Source organism: Apostichopus japonicus, chromosome 7 (assembly GCF_037975245.1).
Source record: "Apostichopus japonicus isolate 1M-3 chromosome 7, ASM3797524v1, whole genome shotgun sequence".
NCBI classification, from domain to species: domain Eukaryota; kingdom Metazoa; phylum Echinodermata; class Holothuroidea; order Aspidochirotida; family Stichopodidae; genus Apostichopus; species Apostichopus japonicus.
The window spans coordinates 6518028-6545692 of record NC_092567.1 but is presented as its reverse complement, the minus strand read 5'-3'; the positions used below and the strand labels follow the sequence as shown (position 1 = coordinate 6545692).

At 40.3% G+C, this 27665-nt stretch overlaps 3 protein-coding genes across 8 annotated transcripts in view; 1 reads left to right on the top strand and 2 right to left on the bottom strand.

Moving 5' to 3' along the window:
- Positions 1-27665, bottom strand: part of LOC139970046 (uncharacterized) — a 320960-nt gene that overhangs the window by 49719 nt on the left and 243576 nt on the right. The window lies entirely within an intron of this gene.
- LOC139970082 (uncharacterized) overlaps positions 1-27665 on the top strand; it is an 892672-nt gene that overhangs the window by 650942 nt on the left and 214065 nt on the right. The window contains exon 10 of one of the 3 annotated variants that reach the window (XR_011793936.1): positions 400-1108. The exons of the other annotated variants lie outside the window; for them this stretch is intronic. The gene's annotated coding sequence lies outside the window, so the exon portion shown is untranslated. Of the gene's footprint in view, positions 1-399; positions 1109-27665 lie in introns of those variants that run through there. 3 annotated transcript variants of the gene reach the window in all.
- The window catches only part of LOC139970064 (uncharacterized), a 156937-nt gene that overhangs the window by 109429 nt on the left and 19843 nt on the right, over positions 1-27665 (bottom strand). The gene's annotated exons all lie outside the window — the stretch shown is intronic.

Below are 27665 nucleotides of genomic sequence, written 5' to 3'. Positions count from 1 at the left end.
GTAATGTAGTTATACTGGATTGATTGGCATGCATGGTATGTATAATAGGTTGATTGGCATGTATATGGTCTGTATAATGGGTTGATTGGCATGCATGGTATGTATAATAGGTTGATTGGCATGTATATGGTCTGTATAATGGGTTGATTGGCATGCATGGTATGTATAATAGGTTGATTGGCATGTATATGGTCTGTATAATGTGTTGATTGGCATGCATGGTATGTATCATAGGTTGATTGGCATGTATATGGTCTGTATAATGGCTTGATTGGCATGCATGGTGTGTATAATAAGTTAATGTCAGGTGACCATGCAGTTGATGTCACAATTTTAGTTACGACAAATTGACCGTTTTAAGTAATGTCATGTTTTTACTTCTTTATCTCATGTTTTCAGTATCGACAGAGAGAGAGAGAGGGGTAACAGAACCTGTTCAGTTGTTGTCCAATCCACAATATTACTCTTGTGAAACGTTCCTTAAATAATATTGTAACTGAAGCTCTATGATGCTTGTCATACACCGGACCGGCATCACTTTACAAACTTAAGAGAAGTCTTGTATGTTTGAATCTTAGCTGTTGATTTCCGATAACAGTATCTATATTATTATCATATTCTTAGTTTCCCTTTATACTTTGCTATGTTCTTTTCTGGTCACATTTCACCATCATATTTCTGCATTACTATATATGGTTATATTTATTATTCTATCAATTTTGTTGTAGTACTGTGTTGGTCTTCGTAATAAATAGGAAGAATGGCGGTTGTGTTATAGACAATACTTCCTCAAGCTGCTGAGTGATAAATATATTAACATACTTTATATGGTGTATAAGGCCTGAGACTGTATACTTCGCCTCTGTTCATGGTGTAGGCCCAACCATTCATACGTTATGTTTGCTTTATATACCGAACATTAACTTGAAAGTTAATGTAGCACCTAATTAATTAAAATGCAATGAATTCCAATGACGGTTAGTTAAAGGTTAATGATGTAATATTAATAGCCTCTCATGTTTATGTATATGGTTGATGATTATTCATGAGATGCTGGTTATTTTGTTTACTGTTTAAACTTAAATCCTCTTTTCCTCTGTTTATCATTCCCACATCCCAGCCAGTTTTATGTTGTTCATTTATACTTGTATAATTATATTTAATGTATAATATGATAAATTGTTAGAGGAGTTGAGAGGGTGGGGGAGATGGAGGAGTTTGAGGGAGATGGAGGTGGTTGGGGAGATGGAGGTGTTTGGGGAGATGGAGGGGGTTGGGTGGAGAGGGTGGGAGATGGAGGGGGTTTGATGGAGATAGTGGGGATGGATGGGGTAGGGGGATGGAGTAGTTGGGGGATTGAGAGGTTGGGGATATAGAGGGGTTTGAAGGAGATGGAGAGGGTGGGGATGGAGGGGCTTGGGAAGATGATGGGGGCTTGGGAGATGGAGAAGGGTGAAGATGGAGGTGTTTGAGGGAGATGGAGGGGGGTGGGGAGATGGAGGGGGTTGGGGATGGAGGAGGTGGGGTGAGGATGGAGGTGTTTGAGGGAGATGGAAGTGGTTGGGGATGGAGGAAGTGAGGGATAGAGAGAGATGAAGGGTGTTTGGGAGATGGAGGGGGCGATGGTTAAAGACGGTGTTTGTTCTATCTTTCCTAATATACACCTTATTCCCCATATGGCTTCCCCTCACCATGTTTTGGCTACGGCTACCACCATATGCCCGATCTTGTATTGGTACGCTATGCGCCAACTGATGATGGCGCTCCGCTCAGATAGTGTCATAACGGTCCCTGTTTGGAAATGACCAACCCACTAAAATTTCTTGTAAAAGCGCTTGGTATTTCCGCACATCAAAGCACCATATGTAACATTTGGACGATAATTGTTTTCTCGATGTTCCTTAACTGCCGCTGGGCATTCTACCCAGGCTATTGCCCTGAAGTATATCATTATTGTATTGATTTGTTGTTTCCAATGAAGCGAATGTGCCTATATACCAAATAGTGTTTTTTAAATGTACTTATAATACCATATGTGTGCATGTTGTAGATATCTGGATAACAAGATATTCTTGTGTGCAAAGTTTTCATGTTTTCATTCAAGGGCGTAGGAACCGGGGGGCTGGGGGGGCGCCAGCCCCCCAGTGAAAAATGTGGAGGGGCGGAAGTATCATTCCCCCCCCCCCCGCTTCGCAAGTCAGAAAACCCCTTTTTCATTTCCAAATGAGAAAAAAAATCTCATTTGGAGCACCAAATTGCATCTAAGGCCTGGTGAAAATACAAAATTAAGTTTACAAAATGGAGTGAGTGTTGAAGTGTGCTATATTGCACCAAATTGCATCTGAGGCTACCTAGAAAAAGGGGTCTAAGGGGAGGGGGATACCTCCTCCCCTTAGACCCCTCCCCCAGGCCGGCTATCAGTCTTCAGCCCCCCCCCCCCCACTCAAAAGTACCTTCCTACGCCACTGTTTTCATTTGGGTTTAAGTTTCATTTTGAATAATCATGATTTAGGCACTAAGTTACACCAGGATGTGAAATAGATAAGTCATTCTTAATTCAATTATAATCTTGTCAAATGTGACTTTTATTAAATATATTCATGAATGACATATCAAATCAGGCACCAAACAGAAGTAAACCTAAAGACTTGTAGAGTCCGACCCCTGGATCAATGGCGGGGACTCGTCCCTGGACCCTACCCAAAAGGCTTTGCGATAAGTCGCACACCGACTCGACTCTGTTAGTTTTTATCATGTTCTATTATGTATGCCCCCTCACCCCACCCAACTCTCAATTCGGATTGACGCTCCTGATCAGAGCATTTTTTAAAAGCTTCTGGTTGTGTTTGTAGCGTTATCTCCTACGCCTATATACTGGTAAACTAATCATTGTCTGATTTTAATTTGAAGTAATAACTGATTAGTGAAACAATATGTTCGCAAAACTCGAGGCTGTCACATCTCAAAACAAACAAAGACATTTTAAGCAGTATTATCCACAATCCGGTGATACCATCCTCTATCGTTTAATGAGGAGGATTTGAATTAATTTGCCCACAATGAATGTTGAAATTAGACAAGAAGTTGGAGGATTTGTAAATGAGAGAATAAAGCATTACATTAATGTAATTAAGAGCGGAGACACGATTGAGGTGTTTGTTATGATATGCTACATTTCATGACTTGATCTCAACATGAAACAGAGGTACGCAATGTATAAATGAGCACCTTTATCTGCCTTGATTTATTTTAATTCATCTCCTGACTCGCGAACAGCGAGAACATAGTCTCGTGCTGAAAATCAAGCTTGCATACGAAGAAATGCCCAGATTGATGAAACTATCTTTCACCTTTTCACACCCATGCCCCCCCCCCCAAACGTCTCCCATCTCCATTTTTCCCGCCTCCCATTTTATCCGCTCATTACAAAGAAAGTGAATGACTTGTAAAATTTGAGGCCTAGGTTAGCGCTGAGGAAGTATCGTACATGGAATGTGTAGCATTCGTTCAGTTCGCTCTGTTCTGAGTCACTGTGTACCAGCTGCAGTGTTATAACACACTTGAGTCAATGCAAACAGATATGCAATCGTCGTGTAATGTTTACTTGCATGGGCGTCAATCCAGGGGGACGGGGGACACGCCCCCCACATTTCGATGGGTGGGGAAAACAATATCAAGTGTTCCCCCACACATTTGGAAAAAGTAATGTCGCGTCTCTATTTGGTTAGGATTTACACATCTCAGGATTCATATCATCGAATATCACTCAATGTTGCTGAATCGAGAGTTCCACCCAGATCTCGTGAGTTGGTACCCTGCGCTCTCCGACAATCTGCCTTTTTTTCAAGGCCAGTTCCAGTTGTTGTCGGTTGAAGGGTATAGACACCTATTCAAGTTGATGAATCCAGCGGTACGGGCTATGTTTGGTGAAGTCGAAGCTCTCTTGTGGTTGCTCCTCGTCTCCTCCGCCAGTTCGACGGAAGCCGAGGGATCTTTTAGTGCTTTGAGGCGTTTGAAGACAAGGCTACGGAGCACCATGACTCAACAGAGGCTGAACCATGTGATGGTTTGTTATATTCACCGCGAACGTCTAGCCCAGTTGAAGCCTGAGGAGTTAAGTTCGTTGGTTCCTCGGAGTTACAGACGTCGCATCTTCGGGCGATTCCAGTTGAAAATAGTGCGCTCCGTCATCATAAGAGACGACACTTCAATGCTAGAGTCAAAGCTTGTACATAGTGGTTGTTTAGTTGTAGATGGTGTTTCAAAGACGGTGCCCGTTCCCTAATATTAGGGAAATGAAATCGGGAGCATATTCCGTGGCAGCGCATCCCATGTTACCTTGTTGTTGAGTGATTCCGGAGTTTAATCTACAGTGAGAACACTGGGTACACGCAGGGACGTCGCTAGAGAGGGGTGTGTAAGTGTCTCACCCCAAACTTGGTCAAACTGACGATAGTTTGAAAATAGGAGTGCGACAGTCGGAATTTCCGACTGTCACACTCTAGTTTATCTAGTCCTATTCATAAATTCCTGTGATTGTGAATGACCTAAAAATTAAAAAATGTCGATCAAAATTTACCTTTAATCTGTCATATTTACCACGTTTTCCTTGCCACTTTGAGAAATTGTATCACGCGATTCTTATACTCCACCGTACAAAACTTCCTATGATTTTGAATACTCCAATTAAGAAATGCCTAATAGAACTACCGTCATAGGCTTAGGAGTCAATTTAATTGGGGGGGGGGGGGGGGTTAACGACTTGCCGGAAAAATATAACCACAATTTTTCGCGCGCGTTCCATACGCTAATGCATATCATATAGACATGCATCGGTGTTAAAAAATCGCATGTTAATAGCATACAATCATTTCCGTCTTATTACCCTTCCATATTGGTTAGAATTATTTGAAAGTCGTTACAATATTAATGGTAATTATAATATAAGTTCAACTACTGAATAACACATTGCAAATTATCTTTCTTTCAGTATAGGTGCACGAAAAATTAACAGCATTTTGCCCGAAATTTCACAAAAATATTTGGTTGGGGTGGGGGGGGGGGCTAATAAATTTGTGAAAGGAGTGCCAGTGGGTACAAATGTATCGAAAAAAAGTTCTGGACAAAAGTGCAGTCGCGAAAGATTGGGTTTCTGACTGAAACTGACCGTATCGTTGACGAGTAACGCGAGGGTGTGGGGGGTGGGGTGGGGTACAAAGCATCAGTCGGAATTTTCTGGCTTAAACCCATCCAGTTGGATTTTCAGCCACTTCACGCCCAACCCCCCTCCCCTCAATCACCAGGCCTTAGCTACGTTCCTGGGTACACGCTGGTTACATAGTACGCTCCGGCCAGAATTCACCCGATTACCAGAGGTAACTTGCGTGAGGACTCCAACGAACAACCACTGATTTATTTGGATGCCTTCATCACGTTAGCCACCACTCACATGGGACCTATTCACAGATTGTTAGTTGTCATCGGTTTGAACAATTGAGGGGTATTCTATCCTAAAACAAGGCCTAATGGGGCTGGGGTTCCAGTTCGCCGCATCATTTGTCAACTTGCACTGGGTTCTAATGTTCATGTCAATTAGAATCCCTAATAAAAGACATAATCCACCAAAAATGAAGGTCGCATGAACTTTATTGCAGATTTCTGAGGAATTTGTAATTTTCACCCGATATCACGCAACTAGATGGCTGCTATCCAGCCTGGCAAGTGCCATCTCCAGCGATCTGGCAGGTATTGCAATCCGAAATTTTCTTGCGCACCAGCCGATGGTGGCGCTCCGCTTAGATAGTACTTACGGCCGGAATACTCGAATCGACTACGTCCCCCCCCCCCCCCTCCACGTTTTAAATCGGATTGACGCCCCTGTTTACTTGTAACGGTGATGAAAATCAGAATATATATATCACGCTACTCATATTGTTTATTTAACATTCGGTCACCCGATATTTACATAAGGAACAAACAGTTTAGTACATCACTAATACAGTTATCTGTTGATACTTTGATCCTGTATGCATATACGTATGCACACAAAAATAACATGTAATAACGAGGGGGCTCCCTAATTATAACAGGGTCTCTCTCGAAGACAGATGTCTAATTACAGTACGGAGCTCAATATGACACAGCTCCCTAATTATAGCAGGGAGATATCTCAGTAACAGCTTCCTAATTATAGCAGGGAGATATCTCAAAGTAAGCTCCCTAATTATAGCAGGGAGCTCTATATGTAACAGCTCCTCAATTATAGCAGGGAGCTCTTCTCAGTGACAGCTTCCTAATTATAGCAGGGAGCTATTCTCAGTGAGAGCTCCCTAATAATACTAGGGAGCTCTATATGTAACAGCTCCTCAATTATAGCAGGGAGCTCTTCCCAGGGATCACCCCCTAATAATATCAGGGAGATCTCAGTGACAGCTCCATATTTAAAGCAGGGAGCTCTTTATGCTCCGCTCCCTAATTATGATTACTTAATTACAATTATGATATACACTCATTATATATTATGACAGATCAAGTTACTGCAAAGAACTCAGTGACAGCTCCCTTTCTCTTCATTCCGTGACTGCAGTTCCTTGCAAGGTATGAAGCAACACAGACACTACATTGTACGGCCCGATAGTCATGTACTACAGCTCCCTGCAGGGGTCATAGACAGGTACGCGTGCGCAGGATTTAAAAAGTGGAGGACATATTCAAACCTGTCCATGGAGGGATTTAGTTAGGAACCTGAACCATTCCAAAAAGGACTAGATGTGAACCAAAGATTTCATAAATGAGAGGATGATGTCCTGTGGTCATTCAAGCCGACTTTCGCGTAGTGGGTCTAGGGTACACCCCTCCCCCTCCCCCCAGTAAACGTCAATTGGTTCATTTTGAGGCGTATTTAGAATATAAATGTCATCCATATAAGTAGTTCTAAGCGCAAGGCTTTGCTAATAAATATTTCTTACGCCATAACAATTCCGTGAAGGACGATGGGCGGTCGACCACCCTCCCCCCCCCTCCCCTCCCCCTTTGGCTTGCCATTGTTTGTAGAGTATATACCATACACAAGAGTTATCGTTAACTGTCGTTACTTAATATATATATATTATAATAATAATAATAATAATAATGAACCGTACTTATATTGTTGACAATTGTTTACGACAGGTTTTCTTAGTTAGTATTGCTTGCCTATACAAGCTATATTATGTGGTCTGATCGAATGACGTCATATTTGCCTACTGTGTATGTAATGGGTAAAAATGCTGACTGGAAATTGAAGAAAACAATCGTCCCAACCTTAAACTTAAATGACTTCTCACATCAGTTTACAATAGCAAGCCTAAAAAAGAGTCTATAGGAGGGATGGCTAGGGTGTAATAGACCTTCCTTCAGAAGCAATCATTCGATTTATAAAGGGATTTAATTGGTTTTCTTGGTGGTGTCCGACATATATGGTACTGCTATGGTTGAATCTTTTTTTCCTGATTAATAACAAATTTTACTCTGCAGATCAAGGTATTTACGTTTTCTTTTTTTAAAAGAATTCCTCAAGCGGCTGAGTGACCAATATATTAGTGAACTTTGTATGGTGTATAGGGCCGGAGACTGTATGATTCGTTTCTGTCCATGACGTATACCCAACCATTCATAAATTCATGTTCACCTTTACATACATTAACGTGAAAGGTACTGTAAACCTAATTCACTGAAAATGGCGTATTAATACTCTCTCACGTTTATGTTTATGGTTGATGATTATTCATGAGATGCTGATTATATTGTTTACTGTTTAAAACTTGAAATCCTCTTTTTCTTTGTTTATCATTCCCAGCAATTTTTTCGTTGTTTATTTATACTTGTATAATTAAACTTGATGTATAATATAATACATTGTTAGACACCAGCTGAACTTAAACGTGTGAGATATTGTTGTTTTGTTAGTACATTGCATTTATACTTACGCTATTAAACTAAGTACGGATGTTGTACTACTACTCCGTATGTGAAGTACTGGTTAGAATTGAAATCTTAACCACGCTACCTACACTGAAAAAATAAACTAGTCAATATTGCCACGGACTAACGTTAAATTAGTCTGTAACGTTAGTCAATGCACACGGACTAGCAAAACTCTTCGTTTCATCGCTGCTTCTTAGTTAGTTTACACTGACTAAGGAAAATATAATCGCAGCTTAGTCGGTGGCGACGGACTAAGGTATTTTAACCCATGGACTAAGAACGATACGGACACCCGATTTACGCCATAATCGTAGCTTAGTCGGTGTCGACAGACTAATGTATTTTAACCCAATTCGATTCACTTCAATTTGGAAACCGAGAGGCAACGGCAGCTTGCTGGGCTTGGCATAGTTTCATACGATCACTCTAAGCAACTTTCAACCGTAAATCACCCAAGAAGGTCTTTAGAAGAATGGAGGTATTAACTGCATCATCGGCCTACCTGTTATTCCTTTAATTTGAAGGTAAAATTAAAGTTAATTGTTAGGCCACTGGCACAAGTACTGTATTATGGTTAGTGTAACGCTACCGTTGTCACGTTGGCGTTTCGCAATACACAAGTGCAATGACAGTGAGTAGCCTATAGGCTTCTACTGGGTACTGCAGTGCATTCTCAACACTAAAGTGTGCATCCTAAACACCAATTAACAATGTGTTATGTGTGTATTGGGCTAGATTGAACAGTGGCACATAATCTTCTTATTTATTCCCAAACAAATGCTGGAACTATAAGGCTCAATAGTTTATTTGAAGTCTACACTCATTTGGTAAAGATTTCCTGTAATTTCCCATGTGAATCTAAATGGGTAGGCTTTGTGATATTGAATAAGCAAGGCTAGACCTTCAAACGTACAGTCACAGTAGGCTGAACAAATTATGTTGGCTAGTCAACGGTATTATATGTTGCGAGCAGTCAGGATGCACGCTTCAGTTCTATTTAACCTTTTCATTTATCATTTTTTAGTATTTAATTTCCGGTCACGCCCAGGAAACAATTGCGACATTCCTTCACGGTCGACTTGCTTACTGTAAGAAGTATTAACCGTTTTTTCTCAGGAAAGCTTGATAGTCTGAAGTTATTATAACATGTGCTTTTAGTATACTGCCAAAAGAGTAAGTTGTTGTATTTGCATTGATATTTTATGTAGAAGTAACGGAAAATTGAGTATGTTTAGTGTGGTCTAATTGCACGTTTTTTTTTCTGTCCAATGTAGTGCAGGGTTCACTTGCGCGAATTCAAATTATTCTGTTTATGTATATGTATATGCATCGATTCTTAGATTATGATGTTTTTTTGACATTTATTTGTAATTCAAGCATATCTGTTTAGTAGCAAAGTTTAAAGGTTAAGATTAATTAATTTTCTCTTTTTGATCCTAGATTGAATGAAACTCATTGGCGTAAATAATAGATCAGATGATACAGTTTAACGCAGTTGCTAAAACTCTGGGTATTCTCTAGTCTTCGCCGGTCCATTATATACTTTAGTACTACTAGTAAGACTATATCAAAACGACCGAAGACAAACTTAGTGTAACAAAGTACTGATTCTCCTCTAGCCTAGGTCTAAACAGGCTTGTTATATGAGCAAGCAAAATAACAACTAAAAACGATTAGGCCTATAAATAAGTTGGCTCAGTGCATTTCTGTTTCTAAAATTTTATATTTTTAAAGATCATAAAAACAAACAAAGATTTAGCCCATGTTTTATTATCTCTGTATTCTGGGCATTTGATTCTGGTTGCAATGGTGATGACACTCTCGTTCAAATTTTCAGCTTTATACAGTCTGCTTCAAACTTTGGGATTGTTTTTTGAGACTATAGTGGAAGCAAATCTCACATAACTTTGTGGTGACAACTTTATTTTATTTTTTTTTTCAAATGATGAATACTTTGCTATTTCTTTCTTCCAGCAGGAATTGAAAAGCCAAATATCTAAGTCAAGGGTGAGCTTTCCTGTGATGTACGACACCAGTGTGGAGGCAACAACAGAAGAGGAGAACTGTGTTATATATGGCTTAAAGACATGTTTTAAGATGATATATTGGTACCCTTCGCAGAACAAAAGAGTTTATCCAAGAGTCCAAAAAGCAAAGGAACAAGTACCATAGAGAAAAAAGATGGAAGAGTGAGTTTAACTATTGTACCCAACTGTTTAATGATATTTAAGATACTTTTCATAACCTGTTTTAAAAAAAAAACCAGTCTAGTATATCATTTACGTGCAAGCTTCATAAGTTTGGTCAAATTTTCACTGATCTGTAGAGCGGGAGTCCAGAGGGTTTGGTTAGCTGGGAAGGTAACCAATTGCCTGGTACATCACAATGTTCACAATGCATTCCTGTATATGAAACCTGACGACTGGCAAACCGACTGTGGTGGATGTGGCTGGGAGAGCAATTTTAAAGTCACCTAATAGCTAACCTAGAGCAGCTTTCATGGTAACCACATCAAAGTAAGAACAATGTGTCAGGTACAGTATGGCCCCAAGAGCAACAAATGGCCATTGCCAGTAATTATTGGTTGTGGGGTACCCCTGCCAGTGATCTATAATTGACCCCTCACGGCTGACCTAGGTCAGCTCATGAGGTAACCACTTGAAACCTACTGGAAAATGTTGGTTAGGACTTCAGATACAAGGGATGGGCATTGCCAGTAATTTTTATTGGTGGGGTACCCCTGCTAGTAGACCCCCAGTATGCCCATCCCCTCATTGACCTAGGTGAGCTCATGATTTGACCAGTTGAAACCTACAGGAAAATGATAGGTATCACTTCATATGTAAGGATGGGCATTTCCAGTATTTTATATTGGTGGGCCACCACTGCCAGAGTCCGCCCATCCCTTACATATAGAATCCTGTCAATAATTTTCCAGTAGTTTTCAACTGGTTAAATCATGAGCTGACCTAGATCAATGAGGGGGGGGGGGCTTTTTGGGGGTCTACTGGCAGGGGTACCCCACTAATATAAATTACTGGAAATGCCCATCCCTTACATATATGAGTCCTGCCAATCATTTTACAGTAGTTTTCAACTGGTTACCTCATGAGCTAATCTAGGTCAATGGGGGATGGGCATTTTGGGGGTCTACTGACAGGGTTACCCCACCAATGTAAATGACTGGAAATGCCCATCCCTTACATATGAAGTGATACCTATCATATTCCAGTAATTTTTCAACTGGTTATCTCATGAGCTGACCTAAGTCAATGAGGGAATGGGCATTTTGGGGGTCTACTGGCAGGGGTACCCCCCCCCCCCCCCCCCAATATAAATTACTGGAAATTCCCATCCCTTACATATGAAGTGATACCATTTTCCAGTAGTTTTCAACTGGTTACATCATGAGCTCATCTAGGTCAATGGGGGATGGGCATTTTGGGGGTCTACTGGCAGGGGTACCCCACCAATAAAAATTACTGGCAATGCCCATCAGTTGTATCTGAAGCCCTAACCAACATTTTCCAGTAGGTTTCAAGTGGTTACCTCATGAGCTGACCTAGGTCAGCCTTGAGGGGTCAATTATAGATCACTGGCAGGGGTACCCCACCACCAATAATTACTGGCAATGGCCATTTGTTGCTCTTGGGGCCATACCTGACATATTGTACTTACTTTGATGTGTTACCATGAAAACTGATCTAGGTTAGCTATCAGGTGACTTTAAAATTGCTCTCCCAGCCACACCCACCACAGTCGGTTTGCCAGTCGTCTGGTTTCATATACTGTACAGGAATGCACTGTGAACATTGTGATGTACAAGGCAATTGGTTACATTCCCAGCTAACCAAACCCTCTGGGATCCCGGTCTATTGGGATCATTATTAACATGATTAACATAATTATTACGCTTTGAGAAATAACTTGGTGTTATGCTGTGCAAAGCTAATAATAATTTGGTAAAGCTGCTATTCCTGGCTTATAATTTGAGGGACCTAGATTTAAATGTATACCTCCCAATATGTTATAAAATTTTAATGTAAATGTATGTTTATGATAATGTGAGTTATCATGTGCTATATCTGTATCTGTGCTTACACGTATATCATATTTTCTGTTCACAGGTCAATAATGGTGCAGATTTTGGCTTCCTGAAGACAATAGGGAGGCCATTTGTAGTTAAGAGAAACACTCTTTGTTCGTGAAGACTTAACTGGTGTCGATTTGGGGTACCACTTTAAAACGAAAGTCATGAGGAACCCTTGCCCAAGACTCAACTTTGCATTATTGTGCAGTGCTATACTTTTGCGATTCATGTTTGATCCATTAACTTGTCTTAACTTTGTTGGAAAAAAAAATCAGATTTTCAGATTTTATTTACAGTGATTTCTTCTCTGTCTGTCGAAAGTCAGCCTTTTGTAGACATCAGAAGTTTTATCAGAAATAAATACTGCCAACGTACACATTATTTGTGTTTCTTCTGCTCTCTTTTCTTTCAGTGATACTAGTCAGTGAAACTAGTCGGGTTTAATTCTTTCAGTGAATCTAGTCAGTGCAACTAGTCAGTCGATACCGACTAAGAAAGGTTAGTCGGGAGAGGCACCATCCTGACTAATGTAAAACCTGCTATAAACTAGTCGGTGGCTCATATAAATTAGTCGGTAAAGACCGACTAATGTCACCAACTAATGTAACTGACTAATAAACATTTACCGACTAAAAAATTGTTGATCGACTAAGCTGACGGACTAAGATGACCGACTAAGAAATCCAACTGACTAAGGAATAAATTAGTCGGTATAGCAACTGACTAAGGCTATGTTAGTCGGGAGAGGCACCAGATGGACTAACGTTTTGTTAGTCGGTGAACCAATTTAAGTTTCCATATATGAGGTAGGTATCTTGGTACATTTTATCACCAAAACAGTGTTTTGCTCCTCGGCCTTTTGGCTAAGATCATGAGTAGGCTAGTTTATGTTCCCTTTCGAGGGAAATGGTGATTCACACCCGACGATGATCACACAGTCACAGTCCCGATGCATGGGGACTGGGGTTGAGAGCGGATCAGTCGTTCGGTAGTTTGGTTTTCGTGCCCATGGTTCTTTCTCCTGTGCGACTTTTTCTTAAAAAGTAACAGTGTTTTGCTCCCAAACGTCTCAAAAAACTATGTTATTCAAAAGTTAACTCACAGCCCCCCCCCCCACCTCCCCTAGGTCTGGAACGACTTGTCTGTTTGTTTGATGTTGTTATAGTATTTACATACAATATGCGATAATTGTACACAATTTCCATAGTACAAAGTAAACCTAGATTTCACTCGATATACGATGAAAAACGTGACCCACTGCATAGAGACATGTCACGTGCTCTTTAACATCACAGCACATAACAACACAATTAAAGGTGATACTCGTAGTACCAAATGACTGACTACCTGGAGTGTCAAAAGGAGGTGTGTGAGTCGGAAGGGGAGGCTGGAGGGAAGAAAAGGGTGGGGTGCATCATCACATCTTCCTTAGTTCACTTGTTAGATCAAGATATTCAGTTTGTGACATTCTTCAGTGTCGAGGACACCAGGTCCACTCATCTGCGATTGTACTTTAAGACATTACTGGGTCATTCGGCTGGATCCTTTGTTAGCCAAACAATGCGAGGTAATCAAATGATCGATTTTTACTTAAATTCATATTCTCAGTCTACGTTTGGTGTCGACATTTCTAGATAAATGTCAAAACTTCCCGAGAAACGTTACAATTTCGATAAAGCGTCGAAAGTTTGCGATAGGCTATAAGTCTATATTGTTTTATTAAAAAATCAAACATCAGAAATAACACCACAACATTTCAACATGTAAAGTGATTTTCTTTTCGGGAATAATAGTTTAAAGTCGAGGTAAGCAGAGTATATTCGACAAAGCATCTGTTTACATAATTTGATGTGATCATTGTTCCTTCTCAGCCACCGTAATACCCTTAGACATTGTACTGCGTACTTGGTAATTGCAATCGGAGCGGATGTTGCACCTGGTACAGCTAAAACTAACAAAAAACAGGAAAAAAGGAAACCGAGACAAGAATGTTTCATACTATAATGCATACCTCTATCATTCCAGTTTAGATCCTTTCAGAGCCGGGGTGGCAGACATATATTTGAGGGCCTACTCCCCTCCTGTAGCTACCCTTCTGCTCCTACCCTGCCCTCCCTTATGATCCAAGATTATTCTCTGTACAGAATAAGTCAATCTTATGATGTTGTATTAACGTCATATTTACGTATTGAGAGAGAGAATAAAGGTATACCTGTTTTGCACTGAAGTTCAGTTGCTGGCCAGTGTATATGACTGGGGGTGGCAGACAATTATTTTAGGACCTATCCCCTCGCCTAGCTACCCCTCTGCTTCTTCCCTGCCCTCAATTATGGCACAAAATTAGTTCAGATGCTGCCCAGTGTACATGACTTCTCTTGTAGAAAAGAGTTGACTCCATAGCATTGTAACAAGAGCTCACTGAAACACGTTTTTTACAGGACCCGCTACACTTACGCTTGACTTGAGCGAAACACGTGTAACTTGACTTGACAAAAATTGGCTTGGTGAAGACCCTGTGATAAACCAGGGAGTTGTTATGGAATCAGCTCAAAGTTCAGCTTACAGTAACATTTAGATCAATAACGTGTCATCCATAGTAACTTGATGATAAATTATTAAAGAAATATGTTTTTCAGTCGTATAAACTAGTGACTTCCATAAAGAAAACGAAACGTATGTCACTTGTTACATATCAGAACATGGGAAAAGAGGACTTTCCAAATAACAGGACTTTCTGTTCTTTAAATTTGTTTGTTTTTGCTTCTTAATATGAATATACTTATTCTCGTATCTATCTTTCGTTAACATAAACTTACTATATTAATATTAACATTTATTTTTACATCTAACCTTCCTTTTGTAATCAGGAACGTACTTGCCTATTGTTATCGGCTATTTATTTAGCCTGTACTACAAACTAAATTTATAACGTACTTTACTACCGTTGATTGACAGTCACTGTTTACACAACAAACAAATATAAAGATCGTGTAAAATTAAGTTGGCCTCTAGTAGATAAGCAGTTACTAACAGTTTTAGTTTATTTTAAATATTAAGTTTATAAGAAGTTTGCCCCGTGGTATCGTAGTTAGTTGATATTATCATTATTACGATATATGACTAGATATCTTTTTTAGATTGAAGATAAGATGTTTCAGTTCCATTACGTATTAAATCATCTGGTTTACAAAAGATGGATAACGAAGATGTAATTTTGTTCCCACTGGGAAAATAAGGAAATATATTAGATGAGTCCCGATAAACTTTTTTATGGCAATCAAGGGCAATCAAGGTACAAATATATTGTCCCTAATAAATTGGCCTTTTCTATAACAGATAACAAAATAATATTCTGGAGCTAACAACACCGTTTAGTTTCATTCTGGTAATCTAAACGGCATATGATACATACGTGATACGGTTCCCGGACAACTTCCCCCCCGGACGATTCCCCCCGTACGATTCCCCTCGGACGATTCCCCTCGGAGGATTCCCCTTCGAACAATTCCCACCCGGACAATTCCCAACCCTGATAATTTACCCCCAGACAATTCCCAAGCCCGACAATTGCCCCCCCCCCGGAAATTTTCCCCGGACAATCCCCCTCCTCGGAAATTTCGACGATTGATTGACAGCCGATGTAGGCGGGGTTAAAGGCTATTAGTCTATGAAAAATTGGGGTGAACCTATAAATAACTGCAACAGGAGATTTCATTTTTACATATTATTGTTGTGTCTCCACTGAATATGATATCCAATTAACATAAATTCAAAATGGACGCCAACGATAATTTCGAGGCTCTGTAACAGCTCATTAACGATTGGTTTTATACCCTCAACATATATTATAGGAGGATAGAAACATGAACCCAAACAATCAAAGTAGCTTATTGAAAATACACATTGACGTACCTATAACGTCATAACCTAGACATGACTCAATGTGACGTTATCAAAACTAAAAATGGAGGCGGAATGAACGAAATGAGTTGCTTTGAGTAGTAACGATATCATTTTCTATTTAGTTTGATCAATGGTCAAATACGCATTTGAAGAAATATCGAGCTACGCTCGATTATGTCATCTGTCATTACCGCTTTAATATACTGTAGTATGGTAGTTGTTTGCGCACCTTAGTGATTAACTTTGAGAACGCGAAGTAGTAGTTTAACTTCAATTCTTTGCAGTAGTGTATTGAGCATTATTGGCGATCGCGCAGGGAGGGGCAAACTTCGCTGTTGGCGCCCCCTGTCAAAGTGTTTAGTACATTTTGGCCCCAACCAAATTTGGGCGCCCCTATACCATTGCGTCCCCTAACTATGCCACTGGTTCTTTGCTAGGCAATACTTTCAAATAACATGTTTAACAGATATCAAAAAGATAATAAACAGTATTATAGACTACATGATACTATTGAATAAACAAACACCATCAGTATTTTTCACGCCCATGACTTACGGAAGTATGCTACTGTTGAATGCACCATCAGGGGTATGTTCATGCAGAGAGAGGGGGTGGGGCCCTGCTCGCAAATCTTGGCTAAATAATGAATTTAATTTACTACAAAAAATATTGCACCAGTTTGCATGTAAGCACACCTCCTTATTAATATGTCTCTAAAAGGGGAGCGGGACACTCCCTCAACTTACACCCCTCCCCCAGGACGGCGATCACTACATGTCATCACATGTTGGAAACCTCCCCTCACAGCAAAAAGAATCATCTACTCACTATGAATAATCGACCACCAAAGTATGAGAACGATCTGAACTTGCGTCATCCACTCAGAGTGGTTACAATAGGCGTCACAGACACAAACGCACAACATGCATGGCTGCCCATCGTCCTTTTGCCTCTGGCAAGGAAGCAAAAAGTGGTTCTGAGCACATTTTCAGCGAAGTTACATTTGGCCACGCCCCTCATTAATGTTAATGCAATGAGATGCAGTAGGGTTCTAACCTACACATGTAACCCAGCTCCCACCACTGCCACCAAGATAAGTTTGAACAAAATCAGACAGACGGTTGCCGAGATATTAGCATTTAAAGAAATTAATCGAAGCCCCGCCCAGACATGAATATTAATGAGATTAGCACCATAGGGACCACCTACTCACTATGGGTAGTCCACCACCCAAATATGGGAATGATCAAACCTTGATACAGAGTCCGTCTACTTATGAATATTAATGATTGGCACCAAAAACGATAGGGACCATCTACTCACTTTGGGTAACCTACCCACTAAATATGAGACTTATCGGCTCTTGCATCAGTTATCGTGATTTCAGGCCGGCGTCACTGACACACCGACAGACACACGCACACACATGCGTGACTGCATATATTCCTTTTGCCTCCGGCAAGGAATAAAAAAAGAGTCGTAGAAAATTCTACCTGGAAACACATGCAGTTATAGTGCGCGCGAAGTGCGCAGAAAATGTTCAGGTTATCTAGCTAACATGCATGTGGTAGGAGTAAATAATTCTCACAGTATCAATGCAGCTAGTGCGCGCGAAGTGCGCCAAATCTATTTTTCCACAAATTTACTAAATTGACGCCCAAAATATTACCATTGTGTCAGTGTAGCTATGTTATACACAATGCACGAGAAACAAAAAAAGTGTTTTGGTACTTTGTCTCCTAAAATACAGTCGTTTTGCTATTTTAGCTTTTCAATTCAACGGTGTTCGTATGTTTTACTACATTGCAAAATTATTACATTCTATGCAAGTAGAGCAATAAACCAATATCTCACACCTTTATGTAGAAAAATTAAGCGGGGCAGACATGGTTATCACACAGAAAACGGAAATAAAAAATATATCACTAATGCACGAGAATCTCGCACAAAGATACTCGTTGTTCGTATCTTCAACTTCGCGATTATTTTTTTCTCAGGTCAGTTGGGTCTGTATTGGTTATGCTACTATAAAATAATATAGTACACACGCACAGTTTTTATTAGTAACTACCGTTATAAAATCGTCCCAATTGGGTGCTCCCGATTGACAATTATCTGTGGGCAATTGTCCGGGGAAATTCTCCTGGGAGAAATTGTCCTGGGGGTAATTGTCCGGTGGGGAGTCGACCTGGATGGGAATTGTTGGGGGGGGGGGGGTTCTGGGGTGGGAACTGTCCGGGTGGTAATTATCTAGGTGGGAATTGTCCGGGGGGTAATTGTCCAGGGGGGAGTTGTCCGGTCACCCTTGATACACCAAAGGAGCAAAAGCCACATACACGGATCTCAAGTATGGAAGGTAAATGTTACACCCAGTCTGCAAGTGTCATAAAATCTACAAATAACTAGAACAACTGTTTACAAATATGTGTCATTGTAGTGCGCGGTGAAGGTGAAATTTAGAAGTTTGTTGATATTCAATGGAGGGGTCTTTGTTACTGCAACCCTTTTGAAGTTATTTCGGTCACAAATAGGCCAGTTTGGCGTTTGTTCCTTTAACGTAGACCAAAGGTTGGCTATATTTCTTAACAGTACTCTAGCTAGCAAGCGCCTGAAATATAAGCTAAGAAATAAGGACTTAACCATCACAAATTAACCGGACTACTAAGCTCATTAACAGTTGTTAAAGAACGACTCACTGATTGGTCAACTTGAACAACATGTTAATGTTGCTGTATTCTCGTCATAGAAATTGAACTAGGAAGAATGCTGACACAGTTTGTTTAAGCAGTGAAGCCTTGAAAAAATAGTTAGGGTGCTTTGTAGTGTACGCCAAAAAAGCCAGATCATTTGTAAGTCTTCACATATACATTGTGCATTCAACTTTGAAACTGAATTTGATTTTACCCGTTTTTCGTTAGAGTAGGTGTACTTTGCACAACAGAGACATGTTATGGCGACAAGAGTGGTAAGTGCTTTACTCCTGCAGCTTAAGAACCAACTTTGAAAACTGATTTTTCTTTCCTCTAATGACTCGAGCAAGTGGAGTGCTTGTGCAACTTTTATTGTCTGGAAAGTGTCATTTCCGGTAGCTGAGAGGTATATGGCAAACATTTGTCTTGCTTGTATTATTTTAGTGATCCACTTAAATAGTGACAGAGTTGTCTCTGAAAAATGCCGTGAAAAAGCGTGCCTCCCTCCTCTTCACCCCTTTCCCACACACACCTACGTTTGTGTAATACTTCCATATTAGTCTATGCATGCAGTTTGCAGTTTAATGTTGCAAAGTGGGTAGTAGCTTATTTTCCTAGTATTACATTGTTAGTGATAAGCCCAGGACATCATAACCGTCATCCCATGTATGTATGTATGTATGAATGTATGTATGTATGTAGTTTAGATCCTCCTGCAAGCAGGAACTCGCGAAGAAGCCTCATTGGGTCTATCAAAGCCGCATGTTATTCTGGCATGTGGATATATCGTTAGCGATACAGTTTTAAGTAAAATGAGGTGGTGATAATTGTTGTCATTGAGCTTTAGTCATATCGCATACGAAAGGACAGCCGAAGCTGGTCTAGGGGCCTATAGGCTAACTATATCCAGGGTCCAGTGAATAACAACATTAGCTGAACAGACGTCACTAGTAAAGTAATTATATTCCTATGTAATTACTTACAATATCGCTTCCTAAGAATTACCTATGAAACTATAGACCACTGCCACATTTTGGCACCCAAATGCGGCACACTATATCACCATTTCGAGTGATTTATGACAACTTCATCACTTTAGTTATGTCAAAGACGTAGTGTTTGTATTACGCTACGTTATTGTCTTCTCGTACAAGCAAAGCGCCACTAGTGCGATGAGTGGTTTCAGTATATATCGCATGACGTCGTTCTCCCTACTTCAAATTCTATGATCCTCGCCTAGTTAGCGAAATTTTACAAACATACGGTGATTACACCGGAGGCCTAATGCACGAAATATGTAAAGAATACAATGTAGAGCTAGTCTATCATTGAACAAATGTAACACCCTTCGGTGTACTAAAAACTGCTTGGTCGATTTCCTGGCCCTGGTTCATCTTCCAAATCACGTTATATACGCCATATATATATACGAACGGAGCAGCTAGCTCTGGCAACTAACTTTGACTGTGTAGTATATAATGCCATGCCATTACCGGCTAGCTGTTCGTGCCCGAGATCACCAAATAACACGTAGGCCTACTTAGTCGCTGCGGATAAATACTATTAACATTTGTTGCTTCAATTTTTGCAGGATGTTTTTAACTCAAATGCGTTCAAATGTTACCTGTCATGTTCAATTCGAGAATAACAAACCAAAGTAGAGAATTTTACGTATTGAGTTGAAGAAGTCTTCTACTCAAGGTGATCTATTATATTTACGTGTGCAGAACTAACTGTTTGCCACAACAGTTCTCTGCAAAGCTGGGTCTGGATTTTGTTCCTGCGTAACCAACTTGTGAATTTGAGATTGCTATGAAGAGGGTATGCTCAGCTGGCATTCACCAGCCAGCCATGTGGATGATGGAGCGGGCTAGTTTTCCCAATATTGAAGCGCGCATGCGCACTACAATAACTATAACGGTTGTACATTGTAAATATCACCGTCTCCTCCCCTGTCTAGGTACTAGGATTACTAGGGTGTAATGGGCCTCTACCATTCGATTTCCAAAGGGATTTTGTTGTTTTGTTGGTATTCTAAATATATGGTACTGCCATGGTTGAATTTTAATTTGTTCATGGTTAATAACGAAGTTTACATGACTCTGTAGATAAAGGTAGTAGAGTTTCCCTATTTTGTTTAAATGCTTCGTCTTAAACTTTGTTCCTAATATGAAAGGTCGAGTCTAATTTCAAAACTTATGTGCACTTCACAAAAATAAAAATAATGATAATAATAATATAGTAAAGTCAGCATGCTATTGTATGCATTTAGTATCATGTGTTATGACGTACAATCACATTATATCTTAGATATAATGGTAATGTAATGTCTCATTCTTCATACATTTCAAATTGCAATTATCTTAAAAGAGGGAAGATATTTGTTAACCAGGGGTCTTTGGGCAACCCCACCCAATCTCCAATGCCACTCTGCCTATATATAGATAATCACTCTGTTTTGATTACAATGGTATAATGGACCTCCCTCCAGCTATTTCTTACAATCCGGTGTTACCATCCTCCACCTTTACATGAAAAAAATATCAATTTAACCTAATATGTCACAATTGTCCACAACAATTACACCAAGAATGTTAAAACCAGACAAGCACTTTGAGTGATATTCCAAGATTTGGTCTCTGCAAATGCAGCCTGTTTGACTAATAAACTGTATGCATTTCTTTTGTACCTGCAATGGTAAAGTACACTTGAGTCGATACAAAACGATATGTTATGTTCGTGGGGTAGGGGAATGGGTAAAATTATTTTCATATTTCCCTTGTAACGGTGATACAAATGAGAATATTGATGTAAAACTCAAACATCACATCAATCATCGCGCACTAAATGTCACTAATGTTACACAATTCATAGTATTTATTTAGCCTTCCAGAAACCATCACTCGATATTTACATAACAAACAAACAGTTTACCATATCACTGATCAGCTGATATTGTTATCTATTAATTATACTTTGATCCAGTACAATGCTATATTCGCGTCTTCTATACTTCTACGCAACAAAAACGAAACATTGGTAATGACGGGGGGGGGGGGGGGCTTAGTGTAACACCAATGACCTCTCTCCGTGACAACTCCCTAATTATACCAGGGTGCACCCGTTCTGACAGCTCCCTAATTATACAAGGGAATCCTTTTTTTTGTGACAGCTAATATTAATATCAGGAAGCTCTGTTTATGACAGCTCCCTGATAATACCAGGGAGTTATCTCTGTAACAGCTCCCTTATTATACCAGGGAACCGTCTTTTGACAGCTCATATTAATACCAGGGAGCTCTGTTTGTTACAGCTCCCTAAAAATACCAGGGATTACTCTCTGCACCAGCTGCCTAATTATACCCTGGACCTCTCTGTGACAGCTTCCTAATTATATCAGGCAACCGTCTTTTTTGCAGCTCATATTAATTCTAGGGAGCTCTGTTTGTGACAGCTCTCAAATAATACCAGGGAACTCTTTCTGTAAAAGCTGCCTAATTATACCAAGGACCTCCCTGTGACAGCTCCCTAATTATACCAAGCAACCGTCTTTGTGACAGCTCCTATTAATATTAGGGAGCTACAGTATGTCTGTGACCGCTCCCTAACAACACCAGGGAGCTCCCTCTCTCTCTGTAAAAGCTGCCTAATTATAGCAGGGAGCTCTCTCAAAGACAAAACAGACCCTGTAAATTAATAGTGACATTTTGAAAATAAGATGTTATGGACATACAACAGTGCCTTTATATTGTAAATTAACACTCAGCATTGGTTGTATATAGAATAACAGTTGAATGCACTATAAACTGCATGACGCCAATAATGAATAATTTGTCTTTAATAGTGGGTATTATAACACCTTTGCATGAATGCACAATTACAAGTTATCACCGTTCTGTATCAACAAACAAACATCGGACACTGTTCAATTTGCATATTAATAAAAAAGTGCTACCAAAACTATGCGGGTTATATTCTCGTTTGGGGATTTCTGTGTTGAATTATGCGCATCATGTTTCTAATTAATTTAAAAGTTGGTAGAGTTACTTCATTTTATATCAAAGCATTTGTTTACTGGCTAAAAACTGTTGTTGTTTGGGCTAAAATTAACGTCACATAGCTCACTATTTTCTCAAATACACAGTCGGTATATAAAGTTGACTTAGCTCTGAAGCATTTACTAAAACTAAGACTGAACGTATAATAAATAGGTGTTCCCTTTTGAGGGAATGGTGATACACACCGACGAAGATCACACAGTCACAGTGTCGATGTAAGGGAACTGGGGTGGAGAGCGGATCAGTCGTTCGGTAGTTTGGTTTTCGGGCCCAGGTTCTTTCCTTGGTGACTTTTCTTTAAAAAGTACACTCATTGAAGCGTGTCGGTATTAATTTACACTAAATGGGTTGGCCACTGAAAAATTAATTGCAATAGAAGTAAAAGAATCGACAAACTTTGATAACAGTAGGAATCGTTAACAGGAGAGAAGATATTCCTTTACAGAATTTAACTCTTACTTTTTGATTCACGGTTCTAATGTATTCGTTTAAAAACGGCGCACCGTTTTTCACGAACTTCTGTTAAATTGCGACTTAACGCAGGCATCCTGGCTGCCGGTATTCTACTGTATGAATAAGTTTTTGTAACAGTGTGTTGGTAACATAAACCTCTCGCTGTCAGTGACATCTCCCATCTCACTACATTAGTATGGTTCCATCAGTGGCGCACATATGTTCCGAAGAGTAGGGGGGTGGTATTAGTAGACTATCTAAGTGGAGCGCCACCATCAGTTGGCGCGGAGCGTACAAGAAAATTTTAGGCTTTACAAACTCCCCAGATGGCCGGAAACGGCCCCCGTAGTGTTTTAGGCTGCATGAGTTCAGCTTTGAAATATAAATTTCATGTATGCAATTCCTCAATTATTGAGAAAATATTCAATCTAGGAAAAAAAGTAATACATGTCAGATGAGTTGAGATGGTACAATAATCATAATGAATTGTGCATCCTCTTTCATTTATTCTGTCTGCCATGCTCCCGTATTCACCTTCTGTATCTCTATAACCTTTGTCCATCACCCCATCCATAGTTCATACATGTTCATTACTCAAGTGCCTCACCGTCCATAGTCGGTGTTGTGGTCAATATAGACGGTTCTCTGTAACAATTCCTTCCTGGTGGCTAATGGCTATCAGTGGTCGTCGGCTTGCATTCTTATATATACACTACAAACAGCAAAATGTAACCGATAATCGTCCGATATAGAACGCACCTGGGCGTCAAAGCCTTATTACAATAAAGAAAAAGTTAAGTGGTTAAGTGGAATACTTTTTGACATATAATGCCCTTTTTAGAAACACCTAATTTTTGAGCGCCTGATGTGTACTGTATAGTGTTCAAATCCTGAACGCCTACTGTTCAAATGCTTTACGCTACAGCGCTCAAATTGTGAACGCTAGCGTTCACATTTTAAACGCAACAGATATATGTAAGTGTTTGAAGAGGCATTTAGACGTCAACACGATGCAAGCTCTTCAAGTAGGCTAGGCATATCCCTTCATCCTCAACATGTTCTGACGCCCCGACTCGTTATATCATAGGCCTATATTTGTTATATTTTGTTGTTGTTTGTTTGCAGTGTATGAAACCCTGGAGTGAGAACAGCTTGCAAAAATACTGAGGTTGAAACCTCAGTATTTTGACCTAACCTAATTTTAACTTAACTTTAATTTATTTTATTTTAATTTGAACTTATTTTTTTTTTATATCTGACTGGAAATTGGGGGGGGGGGAGGTGATTGTGTAGACCATACCCCCTTGACCAAAAAGTGGGGGATATATTCCCCTATCCCCCCGGGATGCGAATTTTGTTTTTCCCAAACAGGTTTGCAATTGCGTCTAAATAGGCGCTCATGATTGGTCGGAAAAGTTACGTCATCACGATAGAAACCTTTACTTCCAGGAAACCAAAGTGTCTGCTTCCATTCGTTGGAACGAAGATATACCCATTCAAAATTACCCGAAGCTTTTCGTTGTAGATGTGTTTGGAATTGGTTTAGACATATTGAGCAGTGGCGGCGGAACCGGGGGGGGGGCTTGGGGGGCTCAGCCCCCCAATGAAAAAGTTGAGGGGGCAAATGCATGATAAGCCCCCCCCCCCAATGTTTACCAAGGCTCCGAAACGTGCATCTGCCCATTTTTCAATGCATACTTGTCGATCTGTCCGATGCACACGTATACTATATAGGTGTAATAATTTAAGTAATTGCTGGGGGACCCTCGGCCCGTCCCCTGGCTGTTGACCACATTGTCACCCCAACCGCGTCTTCACGCCCCGTGAAAAGTGGAAGCAGTGAGTGTGAGTACCGGTAAGCGTAACACAACTTCGTCCTAGGCCAATGACTTGCCTCATTTCAGCCAGTTCTCCAACATCCCCTTACGTAGTGGCGGAGCGTCCATATATACAGTCAGGGGGCGGATGCCCCCCCCCCCCGCCGACGGACTCAAATGGACTGCTGGCGCCCTTTTCAGCTTTTCACTACTTTTCACTTATTCGCGAGTATTGATTATTTTATTGCGCTCTCATATACCTATTGACATTTGTCATATTCTGTTGGTGTAATTTTCCGACAAAATGGCGACGAAACCTATTTATTCTCCGTTTATCTGCAAATTAACAAGGCCCGGAAAGGGTCATTTCCTGCAATCTAGTGAGTATCTTTACTCAAAAATGTTCTGTACGCTCCGCGCCAACCTGTGGTGGCGCTCCGCTTAGAAAGTGTCGAAACCGCCACTGCCCTTACTACACTCAAAAACGTCTTTGCGAGTACACTGCGAGTAATAGCTACTCTCTTAAAACACCATCGAATATACAAATTACAATGTTTTTACAGACTTTTTTACGTGCAATTTGAGAAATTGCAGGCTTGAGACCCATATTTTAGGGCTAGGTATTCGCAGCATAAAACACTCGGGAATTGCCGTTTCCGGTCATCTGGGGCTTTGAAAAAACCCAAACTTTTCTTGTACGCAGTGACTGAAAAATATCGAAGAAGGGCTGAAATGCAAAATGGTGCCATATGCATGGGCGGCGATCCGTACTTCCGAGTGGGGGGGGGGGGGATATGACCTTGTTGACTATCTAAGCGTAGCGCCACCATGGGTTGGCGCGAAGCGTACAAGAACATTTTGGGATTAAAAAACCCTCTAGATGGCCGGAAACGGCACTTCCCGAGGTTTCCAAGCGGCATATACCCAACTTTAAAATAGGGATGTCATGTCCGAAATATCTCATAATCAGGATCCAAAATACCTTTTTTTTAATTTCGGGTGTTATTTTGGGAAAATTGCCCCTGTCAATCTTGTTTCAGGCGCAACGTTAGAATGTTCGAGAGCTCTTTTATATGATTCGATGAAGAAAATGGCCTCATGCAGGCTATTATAGGCCTAAATACATGCAATACACAATTACACATAGTTACATTCCTAGGTACCGATTGCTAGGGCATCCAGGTGAAACGTGTATTAAGCATTACCCTGGTAACATGAGATTCTCAGCTGTTCGAGGGAACATATACGTGTGTAGGCCTACTATAGGGCCTATATGAATACTATGAGGGTGCATATATGTACTATATCAATACCGTGTGCGCAATAATACATTTTGTTGTTATAGGGCCAATGAAGCCTACAGTCAACTATTCTTGCTTTATAAAGACGCTGTATTTGAAAAGATCGCACTGCGTTTATGGGTAGGCGAGAAATGAAGCTAAAAAAGAGCCGTACATTAACGATGATGCATAAATTTAGGCATGAAAATATTCTTATCCCTGGCATTTGGTGGGGGGATATATCCCCCCTTCCCCCCAGGATCGCCGCCCATGGCCATATGTGATCCATTTTTCGACCTTAATAATAAGCAACATTTCCAGTAAATATGGACACAAAATGCACAATTTAGTATGGCTGGCATGTCACTTAGTGCTTATAGTGATAATACAAACACAATTACCATCTATGTTTCTAAAACTATTATGCCGCCGAACTTCGCCAGAACCTTTTTCTGGCAAACAAAAAATAAAGCATACGGGAGGGGGGGGGGGGGGTTGAGCGATCACCGACATCTCACTTAAAGGTCGTCATCAATTTTTTTATTGTTTTGGCTAAACTTTTTTTTTTTTTTTGGTGACGGCCAATAAGAGGGCGCGCGCCTGTTGCGCCCCCCCCCCCCCTGGATACGCCCCTGGTAGTTCCTCAGAAATGTTATGATCTCAAAATATTAAGGTTCTGTTCTTATGCACAGTACAATTGAGTAGAATTTGACCACAAAATGTCTGCCGTGTCAAGTTCTATCATACCCCTAATATTGACACATTCGTCGATTAGCTAACTGTAGTCCAGGCCTTAGTACACATCCATTGACTTTAGATGCTGTTTGCTATGCTCTGAGCCTCTAAGCGCAGATAAGTCAGGTCCCAGAGAGTAGTCTTATCATATTGAGGTAATGTTGGTTATTTTTAGGATGTAAGATATCCAAATGCCCCCAAAACGTGCAAAACTTGGGGTGGGGGAAGGGTGTTAAAAGCTTAAAAAATGCCACAATTTGGTTAGCAAATAGCTGAAATGGATTCAAACTCATGAAAAATGTAATTCTGCTTGACTGCAAAAAGTTTAGGTGGCCTGCTGTATCGTTGCTAGTAATAATTGAAGGTGCGTCAATTACGGGGGTGCGTCAATTATGAAGCCTTGACTACACTAAACTGCGTATATTCATTCAAGACTCGTAAAGTTGATTTTAGTGTAGGCCTACCCATTCCACGAAACAAATTCCGATTGCAGTAGAACGGCTCACAAATCTTGAATAACGTAAACACGAACCCAACAGAATGTAGCGTATGTATCATAAGTAAGGTCAACGTGTGATTCAAGCATTAAAAGTAAAGTTAGGGAACTTAGGGCGTTTGATGGACCGTTACAAGACTTAATTAAGTGTCAGTGTGTAATTCAGTGCATGTCTTCG